The 10917-nt window shown below is 42.7% G+C and overlaps 1 pseudogene; it reads left to right on the top strand.

Moving 5' to 3' along the window:
• The first annotated feature begins 576 nt into the window (after positions 1–576).
• LOC101562694 lies at positions 577–1220 on the top strand (annotated as a pseudogene).
• The last annotated feature ends 9697 nt before the right edge of the window (positions 1221–10917 follow it).

The raw sequence follows: 10917 nt of genomic DNA, 5'->3' as shown, positions 1-10917 counted from the left end.
GGTGTGGCGGTGCATGCCTGTAATCCCAGCTCTTGGGAGACTGTAAACAGGTGGCTCACTATGAGTCTGATCTAGTAGTAAGACCCTGAACACTGTGTAGACCCTTCCCTAAAATACAATCAATCAATCAATCAATAAATAAATAAATAAATAAAATCTGCTGTTGTGGCATGAAAAGAGGTATTTGTAATTAGTATTGTTATGAAACAAGAAAAACAAGAAAGTAGACTGGATTGGCTAAGGAGCTAAAGTTTGTCAACTTCTAGACTAAAATTCTAGATATTTGAATTCTAATCCTAACTCTGACAATCTTGCTAGGTAGGTGACCTTGTGAAAGTTACTTTTTGTCCCAGAGCTTTAGGTTCTTTGTCACTATCAGACCTTCTCAGGTCTCTTTAATGCCATAACTTATGGAAGACTAAGGCATAGACAAGGAATTGCAAAAGCAAAGTTTTTTGTTTGTTTTGTTTTTTTTATCAGTGATGGAACTCAGAACCTTGCTCTTGCCAGGCAGGTGTTTATGCCACTGAGCTATCTCCCTAGCAAGTGAAGTGTTTTAATGAACATTTTGATGAAAAAATTATAGAAGTGCATAAGATGAAGAATTAACTGAGGTGTAAGTACAGCATGGGTATGGATAGAAAGGATATAGTATAAGGCTTGAGAAAGGGCCACAAACAATTGTGTAACTTCTATAGTAATGAAAAATATCCCAGTGAATGTGACACAGGACTGACCTCAGCTTCCCTACCAATAAGGATTCCCCATCATCCCAAGACCAGAAAGTGACCTAGCACTCAAGGGCCTAATCTTTGTCTCCACTCCAAAAGATCAAGGGTAGGGTCTAGACTGAAAGAAACTCTGAGCAAAGGTTGTAGGGTACTGATCCAGTGGCAGTGGCAGAGTTGGGAGTGTTCTGTGGCTTTCAGAAGAATCTTTAAGCAGTTACCATGTCAAGTAACACAGATGTTTCTCTTTCTTCATATGATGAAGATTAGGGATCTAAACTTATCTGAAAAGCTAAAGAAGCACCATTTGTCCCTATTGGAATGGCAGGGTTTGCAGAAATTGTCACGTACAGATTATACAGATTGAAGAGCAGGGGAAACACTGAAATGTCTGTGCACCTGATCCACATGCACATGGCAGCCCAAGGCTTTGTTGTGGGTGCAGTGACCCTTGCTATGGGCTATTCCATGTATCGGGAGTTCTGGGAATAGTCTAAACCCTAGAAGAAGAGATACTGTCTTGGGCTCTTTGAAAGTGGTTGCTTTAGCTAGACATCTCATGTTGAGGTTACATATTTATATCAAAAATAAATCCTTTGTGTTGGTTCAAACTGGAAAAAAAAACACATTGTAGGGTACCTTCCGTTGCTCCCTTAGCACTCATGAATCATGGAAAGATGGCTACTTACCCAAACCACAGGTACTTACTTTGCTTGCATCAGGGAAGACCAGAAATGCTGAGCCTTAACCTTCTTAGGAGTTGCCCTTACCCAATGGAAGACTGTAGCTAGTGGATAAATGGCCTAGATCCTTGATTAATTCCCCTTTTGCTCATGTCCTTCCTTTGCTTCTCTTACTTTCCCTTCTTACTAGTACTTTCTTCGATTACCTAGTAAAGCTACTTGGACCTAAATCTTTGTTTTAGGCTCTGATACTTGGATAACTCAAAATAAGACAGTGCTCTTTATCTATAGTCATCAGGAGACAGCAAAATACTTAAAAATACAGAGATCCTTCAGTTTTAGAGCCTGTTTCATTACTTTCTTATTGCTAAGATGCAATATTCAACATCCACAACTGTAAGAAGGAAAGGTTTATTTTGGCTCAGTTTGCAGAGGTTTCAGTCCGTAGTCGCTTGGTTCCAAGGTGGAACAGCCTGGCAGAGGAGTATGACAGAGGGGGCTTGCTCACTGCACAGCAGGTGGGAAGCAGAGAGAGGGATCAAGGGAGGAGGGGAAACCTTCTAGGATGCGCCTCCATTGACCCATCTCCTGAAACCAGGCTTCACCTGCCAATGAAACCTTTGGCGACTCAGCCACTGGTGAGGATCCCACTCGAGTGATCAAATCACCTCCCAATAGATCTACCTATGAGCACATCAGGCTCTTGGGGGACACCTGGACATAAATCAAAAGAGGATGATAAAATATTCCCTGAAGATGTCACCGTACTAGAAAAGAAAGTCTATAATGTGTGGTAGGCTTTCCAGTCCTTATGGACCCCCCAAATTACCATCCATCATTGTCTATCTGTTCTTCCACCATCCATCCCTCTGTCCATCCTTTTAGCCAGCCACGTGGCCAGCTAACAATTCCCATTGTCTACCTACTCACCAAGCAATTACTGAGTTGCTGTTCACTTTTAAATATTACTTTAATCACTGAGGACAAGAAGATATCAAATCTATATCCTTTAGAAGTTACAAGCCAATTGTCCAATTGAATAAACAATTAAAAGCTCATGGCACAGTTTTTATTGTGATAATGAATTGATGGTGATCTAATGCAGTATTTGAAAGGCACAAGGCAAGAGCTGCTATTTTATGCTGGCTGTCTCTACCTGTATTCTCTAACAACGTCTAAGTTTTTGCACAAACATGGCCACACAGACTGCGATGATCTCTCTCCTATTATGAAATGCTTGGTGAAGATGTTTTGTGCTTCCTGTGTGGCCTTCTCTCTTTCTCATCATCTATTGTCATCTTTTTGACAATAGAGCCCTCAAATCTGATGTGTGACCGTAGGTCAGGATGGATGAAGCCAAGCACTGTATCTTGCCACCAAAAGCATCTACTTGCCTGCTCCAACTATGTTAGAATAATTTATCTTTTGTCTCGGCTTTCATTCTGATGCCCGCATGTTTCTGTTAAGGCTGCTATAGTTTGGCAATTGAGTCTCCCCAAAGGGTCTATCTCCAGCCTGTGGTGGTACTGGGAGATATTGGAACACTTAAAAGGGTAGAAGTTAGGTCATCTGGATCATTCCTGTAAGGAATTTAGGGAACCAGGCCCCCTCCTGTTTCTCTTTTTTTTCTTTGCTGCTTTGCTCTCACGGTGTGAGCAGTTATCTTTGCCATTCGCTCCCACACATTGGGATTGCACCTCAGGCCCATAGGTGATGGGGCTCAGCGACCCTGGGCTGAAATCCTGAGCCAAAGTAAACCTTTCCTTTCAGAAGTTGATTATCTGGGTATTTTGTCACAGTTCTAGAAAGCTGACTGACATGAAACCTCTTATAAAATCCATAATGCATGCATTCATAATAACAAATAGCTTCTGCACCATGTTTTCTAATTTTCTAAGAACTCTCTCACAAAATTTTAGGATAATATTAATGGTCATCATCTAATCTGGCCATACAAGACATTCAAATCTGCGTACAGTGTAAGTTTAAACCATCTGGCTGATTTCCCAGACAGTTTCTCTAACTTCCTGACCTGGAGCCATTGCTTGCTGCAAGATAGGGCAGGTGCTTTGTAAAACAAATGTCTGCTTACTGCAGGCCTTCAGATCTTGTCTTGGTCACTTTCCTCATCAGCGGAGGGAAATAGGCCTTTCCAGGCCCTTATCCGAGTGGCCTATAACCAGGCCACAGTTCCTAACTCCTAACAGCACATTAACAACAAGCTCATGCTATAATCCTCTTCTAAAAACCCTGCCTAGGAGAACATGAAGCTCTTGGGAACATCTAAGTATAAGCCATAACAATATTCCTTAGGTAAAACTCCTTTTCCACTTATTTTTGTTACTAAACTAAATTACTACAAAGTATAAAACAACCAGTATTATGTTCATGGGTTCTGTGAGTGAGAAATTCAGACAGGATGTAACACCGTGGATTCATGTGTGCCCCGTATTGTGTAGGGCCCTGGCTACTACATCTTGAAGGTAGGAAGAGGGGGCAAGATTTGTTTGTTCACACAGGTGGTGGTTGATGCTGCCTGTTAGCTAGACGGCTTCATCAGCTGGGGCTGTAGTTGGAACACATGCATGAGGCTGTACATGTGGCTGCTTAGTGTGTTCATACCATGGGCCCTGGGTCTCCAGGGAAAGAGTACCAGGAGTGAGGTGAGAAGAAGATGTATACTTCTTATAACATATCTTTGGAAATCACACAGTAACATTTTTTTTTTTTTTTTTTTTTTTACTGGTCAAGACAGTAACAGATCTACCCTGATTCAAGGGAGAAAACTTTGATGTTTAATCTGCTGAATAAAAGAGGAATAACATCCTATTTTAAGAACAAATGCGGTGGGATATATACTGGCATCGCTGTCACTAGAAAATATACTCTGTCTTATGCTCCTTGTGTCTTATGCTCTATGGCCTGCTTCAAGGGAAGCCCCTTGACCTGGACCCAGTTCTACATGAATTTATTTTTTATGATGATAAAATCTATTTTCCTGAGGCACCTACACCGTGGCTTTAATTCTTTGTACTTGGGGCCACACAAATCAATCTTTTGCTTCTTGTGTATTTATCGAACTCTATCCAACCATTCTGGAGAGTTGGGCTCTTTAGCCTAGCCGTTTTAAGTATGGGGGTGTCAGTACACCTTGTACTTTCTTCTCCGGAAGTCTTCAGTTGATTTTTAAGTCCTTTAACATGTTGAGATCCTCACGTGGACATTTACTCCAGATGTGACTCCTCTATTTCAGATTCGAGAAGGATTATCTTTGCTGTAATTCTGAACAACCATCCCTCAGTCAGCCCAGGCTGTTCTGGCTTTAATTTCTGGTAGCCATGTAGTACTGGTGACTCATATCCAGCCTACTGTCCGTGAGGCCTCCAAAATCCTTTCCCATGTGTTGCTGCTAATCCACGCTCCTCACTCTGTACTTGGGATTGTTTTTAAACTAAAGTTCAAAACTTTCCATTTTCTCTGCTGAAGGTCATGGAAATAAACTTATTTCATCACTCTAGCCTGTTAAATCATCTCAAACATGGAGCATTGTGTGCTACTAGAATTCCTTCCAAAAGCGCATGTGGCCCCATAACTCTGTTATTTCATTCCAGACATTTAAGTCACGTATAAATATGAAGAATACATACATGATCTCTTATTTGATGAGCATACAGGCAGGTGGTGGTGAACCAATGGTACACATAGTGCAGCAGGCACACAGAGCCCTGCTGGCCTGTCAGCCAAGTTGCCCAGCAATTGAGCACCCAAAATTCAGTTTTAATTGGAGCATTGGCACTTTGTGATAAATAAGCGAGTTTGGGGTTGCAGTTTGGATACTCGGTCTTAAATATTTCCATCACTGATACAGACCAACAGAAATGGCCAAGTAGGTAAAAGTCACCCCTGCTGCTGAGGTGAAGAAACTAGGACTCACAGGGGAATGAGATCCGCTCAGAGTCCCATTATACTACATGTGGCAAGGGCGGGACTTGAACCTGTGTTCTCTGCTCTTTTGCTACACTGGGCACTAGGTTATGGAGAAGTCAAAGGAAGAGCAAAGCACAAGCATTGTGAGAATGAAAATAAGCCCTGATGGTGACTCATGGAAAAGACAGCATGAAACACTCCTTGCCTGGTTTCCTTTTCTATTACAGTTCACTTATTTCTTCCTACATTCGGATCCTTAAGTCTCTGAAAGCTGTTTCTTGAGCTATCTCCTTGAATCATACAGATATATAAGCTCACATCTCCTACAAGAAGATGCCAGAAAGCAAAACTGGGAAGAACCCCCATGTGTGTCAAAGTTGAGGTGTATCAAGGATGGGGCTGAGGGGCTGGGGAGATAGCTCAGTAGAATAAGCACTTGCCTGGCAAGCACAAGGTCTTGAGTTCAATCCCTGGCACTGAAAAAAAAAGAAAGAAAGAAAAAGAATGGGGCTGAGGGCCAAGGAGATAGCTCAGTAGACTAAGCTCTTGCCTGGCAAGCACAGGGTCCTGAGTTCAATCCCAGGTACTGAAAAAAAGAAAAGAAAAGAAAAGGGGCTGAGCAGGATGACCAACTGCCCCAGTTAGCCTGGGGTAGCTTGATTTTAGCACTGAACATCCTTGGAAATGGCTCAGTCCTGGGGAAAAATCAGCGGGTTCATTGCTGTGGTAGATAATTCTAGATGTTTTCTTCCCAGAACCAAGGAATGCCCCATGAACTGATGAAATAGTATTTGGGAGTACAGACTGGCTCATGAGTAAATGGATGAAGTAGAAAGATCCAGTCTCACTGTGGGGGAGCACACCCTACAGACTGGGGGCCAAGTTTGAACCAAAATGAAGGAAAAGGGCATGGTCTTGCTCTGTTTATCTCCTGGAGCTGGTGCGCATTCTCATTCTCCTGCCCTTGGGTGTCAGAACTCTAGCGTCTTTGGATTTTGAGCTCTAGGACTTAGATCTGAATCCTCCTCTACCTGAGGTTCTCCAGCCTTTAGATTGGGATTGAGCTATGCTACCAGCATCCCAGACTTTTTAGCTTCGAGCAACATATTCTGGTCCTTCTCAGCCTCCATAATAATGTGAACTACTTACCCTAATAAATCCCTTCTCATGCATCTCAATATACCCCACTGATGCTATGTCTCTTAGAACCCTGACTATAACAGTTCACTCTGAGTAATAGAGTATAGCACTCTACACTCCAGTCTCTTCTTTTATGTTGTACTGATATAGAGACCATTAATTCTTTGATAGGCTTTTCATCAAACGGTATCATGTATTTCCTCTCCCTCTGAGTCCAGACTGCTCTACAATAATATATAATACAGGAGAAGTGGCAGTTTCCTTGCTCGTGTCTTAGGACATTAGCAACTTCTAGTTCCTATCCCTTGGAACACTTTTTCTTGGAGTCCTGACTGACCTCTCAAGAGGTCCAGTTACTCGGAGGCTACCACGCTGAAATGATCACATGCTGGCACCCTTGTGAACAGTGCCAGCTGAGTACAGACTCCAGTTATGACCAATGCACCAGGTAGGAAAGAGAAGGTGTTGTGGACACTACAGACCAGCCCGTGCACCAAACGAATACCATACCGGAGGTTGCCAAGCACGTTCATGTAGGTCATATGAAACAAAAGAATTGTTCCTCTAAGCCTCACTCAAATTTCTCACTTACAAAGTAAGATATAATAAAATATATTTTTTAAGCTGCCAGCTTTGGGGGTGGTCAGTTGTGCAGCAAGAGATATCTTAGCAAATGCTAAAATTGACCTACATAAACCATATCTGATTTTTTGAGTCCATATTATAAACAATAGGCTATTCATCTAAACGTTCTCTATGAGATCTATACCATTTTGGTCTGACCTCAGCAAGCCTCATCTGAATGCACAAAAGGGGCCGGGGAGATGGCTCAGTGGAATAAGCGCTTCCCCGGCAAGCGCAAGGGCCTGAGTTCAATCCCTGGTTCCGCAAAAAAAAAAAAAAAAAAAGAATGCACAAATGGTATAGGGTGAACTGAGATGCTGGCTTTTACTGCCTACATCTACTCTTCCTGTATCACCTTGGCATGAAACTTCCTTCCCAATGGTCTGTCGCATCTCCGTGAACTGACTCCTTCTTGATGAGATTCACATTTTCTTTCTTTCTTTTTTTAAAAATTTTAATGTATTTAGTACCGGGTCTACAGGGTCTCACTACACAGATTGGACTCATAGTGATCCTCCTGTTTTCAGCCTCCCAAGGGCTGGGATTACAGGCACGCTCCACCACACCTAGTCTCATTTGCCACCTCAGAGCACCCTGGGGGTGGGGCCAACACAGCATGGGGATCGAACCCCGGTCCCCTAGCACTTGCCTAATAGGCACTTTAGTCTGCTGAGCTATCTGGTCAGCCCAGGATTCACACTTCCCCTTCCAGTCTTTGGTAATATTTTAGCAACAACAGATCGCACCTTCTAAGATACCGTCTCCACCAAGTGAAATCTTCTTGCACCATGTCACCCACCAGAAAAGACTGGACTGGTTCTTTCCAGTTTGGCTCCCACGTGACTGAAAGTCTGACTGATAAAACTCTAGATTTCTGGAGGCAAGGGCTGTTTTAACTATTTCTTTGAAAGAATACACTCTTTTTAGTGACTCCTTGTACCTAGGAAAGATAATTCTTAAGAAAAAGTAGAGTCCACTGTTATTAACAGGAATTTTTTTTTTAAATACCAAGAGGATGAAAGGGCCTTGCATCACTGTGAAACTTCTCAGCCCCCTTAATTCTCCAAGAATAATTTGCTTCTGATCCTCTTCCTGCTTATGGCCTTTAACATTTCTTGGACTGTGAGAAAGAAAAAGGGGACACAGATGCTTATCATGAGTTGGGGTTCAGGAGCAAGATAAAGCTCACAGAGTCAGCTCACAGGTATCAGCTATGTGGGAGAAAGGTCCCCTGAGAATCTCAGGATGTTGAGGCTATAAATGACCACTAAAGAGAAGAAATATGATCCATGAGATAGCTCAGTGGCATAAGCTCCTACCTGGCAAGCGCTAGGTCCTCAGTTCAATCCTTGGTTCCCCCCCTCAAAAAAAAATTAAATTAAATTAAAAAAAGAAAAGAAATATAAGAACCTAGAGACATTACAGGTCGTGGCTCAATGCAGGAGAGCTCACAGCTGTGGGCTCTTCTCCAGGGCAAAGCCAGGATGCTGTCGCCCAAACACATCACAGAAGCTGCTTAGCAAGAGGAAGAGTTTCCAGTTCTCCTGTTTCTTTTTCTTTTTTAGGGAAAGGGACTACTGGGTGTTCAGGGTGTCACTCTTGGTTTGGCTTCGTTGTTTCCCTTTTTTCCGGCCCCCTAAGAGCTGGGATTACAGGCGCGCGCCACCACACCCAGTCTCAATTGCTGTGGCCAGCATGGCAGGCCTGGGATCGAACCCCTGACCCCTGCGCCTGCTTGTAGGTGCTTTAATCCGCTGAGCTACTTGGCCAGCCCTTCCTGTTTCTCAAAGGAGGAGGTGTTTAGATAGTGAGCAGTTCCCTGTGTCACACTCTGAAGTGAAGCTCCTGTCAGAATACATAGTCAGTCTGAGGGGACAACAGTGCCCTCATGTTCAGGGAGAAGCCTCTTAAGGAAAAGACCCACACATCTGAAAAGCAAATTTAGCCTACATGTTTCTTTATGTTTTTAGATGAATGTGTGACCAAAAATGCTTAGCCATATGCAAGAAACCTCTTATTTTTTTAAGACAAAGGGAGAAAGAGAAAAAAAGAAAAGACTATGGAAAACTGAACATTTATGAACAACTCCCACTTAAATCGATGAGAACAGGGTCAGCCGAATAGCTCAGCGGATTAAAGTGCCTGCAGGCAGGCACAGGGGCCAGGGATTTGATTCCTTGGCCTGCCATGCTGGCAGGTCTGGTACAGCTTCTGGAGCTGGGAATCGAACTGCGGTCCTATGCGCCTGCCTACAAGCAGCACTTTAAACAACTGAGCTACCGGACAAATCCCCTGGCAATTGAGACTGAGTGTGGGGCGCACACCTATAATCCTGGCTCTCGGGAGGCTGTAAACAGGCGGATCACTATGAGTCTGATCTATGCAGTGAGACCCTGTTCAGCCTGTAGACCCTTCCCTAAAATATAAAATAATAATAACAATAATAATAATAAATAAAATAAATCAATGAGAACAATTACAACAAACAAAGATGTGATGAGGGACTGAGAAGACGTTCTTGGAAATGAAAAGTGTTCACTATACAGCAAACTAAATGGCAGTAATGAAATATATAACTCATTGATTAAAATGGGAATCTGTAACACTGTGCAGACTTTATACAAATGATAGACGATAGACAGATAGATGATTAGATAGATGATGGATAGAGAAAAGCTCTCCTTAACAAGAGAATAATTAGTTACTGTAGTAGAAAGAATAGCATTGTGGATTAACTAATGGTCAGCTTGTAACACCCGGCTGAACTGAGTCAGTGTGGTTCTGGGTGAGAAAAGCCCACTTGAGACTGTGGTGGACAGATGCAAAAGAGAACGGAAGGTGGTGACGGTGTGCTGTTGATTCTCCTGAAGAAGGTTGTTGTGCTACTTTTTCTGATCCGAATTCAGCTAGCTGTTCTCATCATCGGAGGAGCTCGGGTCCTCACTGTCGCTGAGCACGGCTGGCTGGGATTCTTTTGCGGGAATCTCTGATCCTCACTTCAAAAGTCGCTTCTTGGCTCCAGTGCAGATCCCCAGCCAGCCAACACAGAACCTTCATCACTCTGGTGCAGACCTACCTGCTTCCACCACTCACCCCTGGACCTTCCCGGGGCAGATTCTTGGTACAGGCTTGCAGGAGCCATTTTGTGGGTGAGGCCTCCAGTTGAACTCCTGGAGGATATTGTCACAGGTGCGAGGGCTGCAGTCCCTCAAGTAGATTCTTTGGATCTCTGCTCTAGATGGATCTTCTACACTCTTTTGCATTTGGTTCTTTGAATGAATATTATAAAATAATCTTATAAATTACATGTCCTCTATTAAGTCTTTTCCCTTGTAAACCCTGACTACAACAGATAGAATGGTTAAATCACTGCTTTGCAAACGCCAGAGGGCTAATTAATTCAGGCAAGTCATTTATCAGTGCTCACAGTTTGACGAAGAATAGGCTATTACAGTAATCCCTCGCTATTTCACTGTTAGACTTTCTCAGACTCACTGTTTTGCTATAAATCTAATTTATAGCAGATTTTTCATTATATCATCATGGGACTTTGCAGTACAGTATGCATATGTTGTTAAAATTATGTAGGTTTATGAGTTTAGAAAATGGTTAAGAACATTGAAAGTGCTTTAAAAGTGTGGCAAAGGTTTACAAGAGTGTGGGAAGGGTTATATATATATTCGCTACTTCACAGATTTCACTTACCTCAAGGGTATCTGAAGTGTAACCTCCCCAATAAGTGAGAGACCACTGTATAATAAGCTATATAGTTTTAAAGTACTGTCCTACAAGTTATTTATAAGTTATAAGGGAAA

This window comes from Octodon degus, unplaced genomic scaffold (genome assembly GCF_000260255.1).
Source record: "Octodon degus isolate 3935 unplaced genomic scaffold, OctDeg1.0 scaffold00043, whole genome shotgun sequence".
Lineage (NCBI taxonomy): Eukaryota > Metazoa > Chordata > Mammalia > Rodentia > Octodontidae > Octodon > Octodon degus.
Note: the sequence above shows the minus strand (reverse complement) of the source record. Positions and strands in the feature narration are given on the sequence as shown.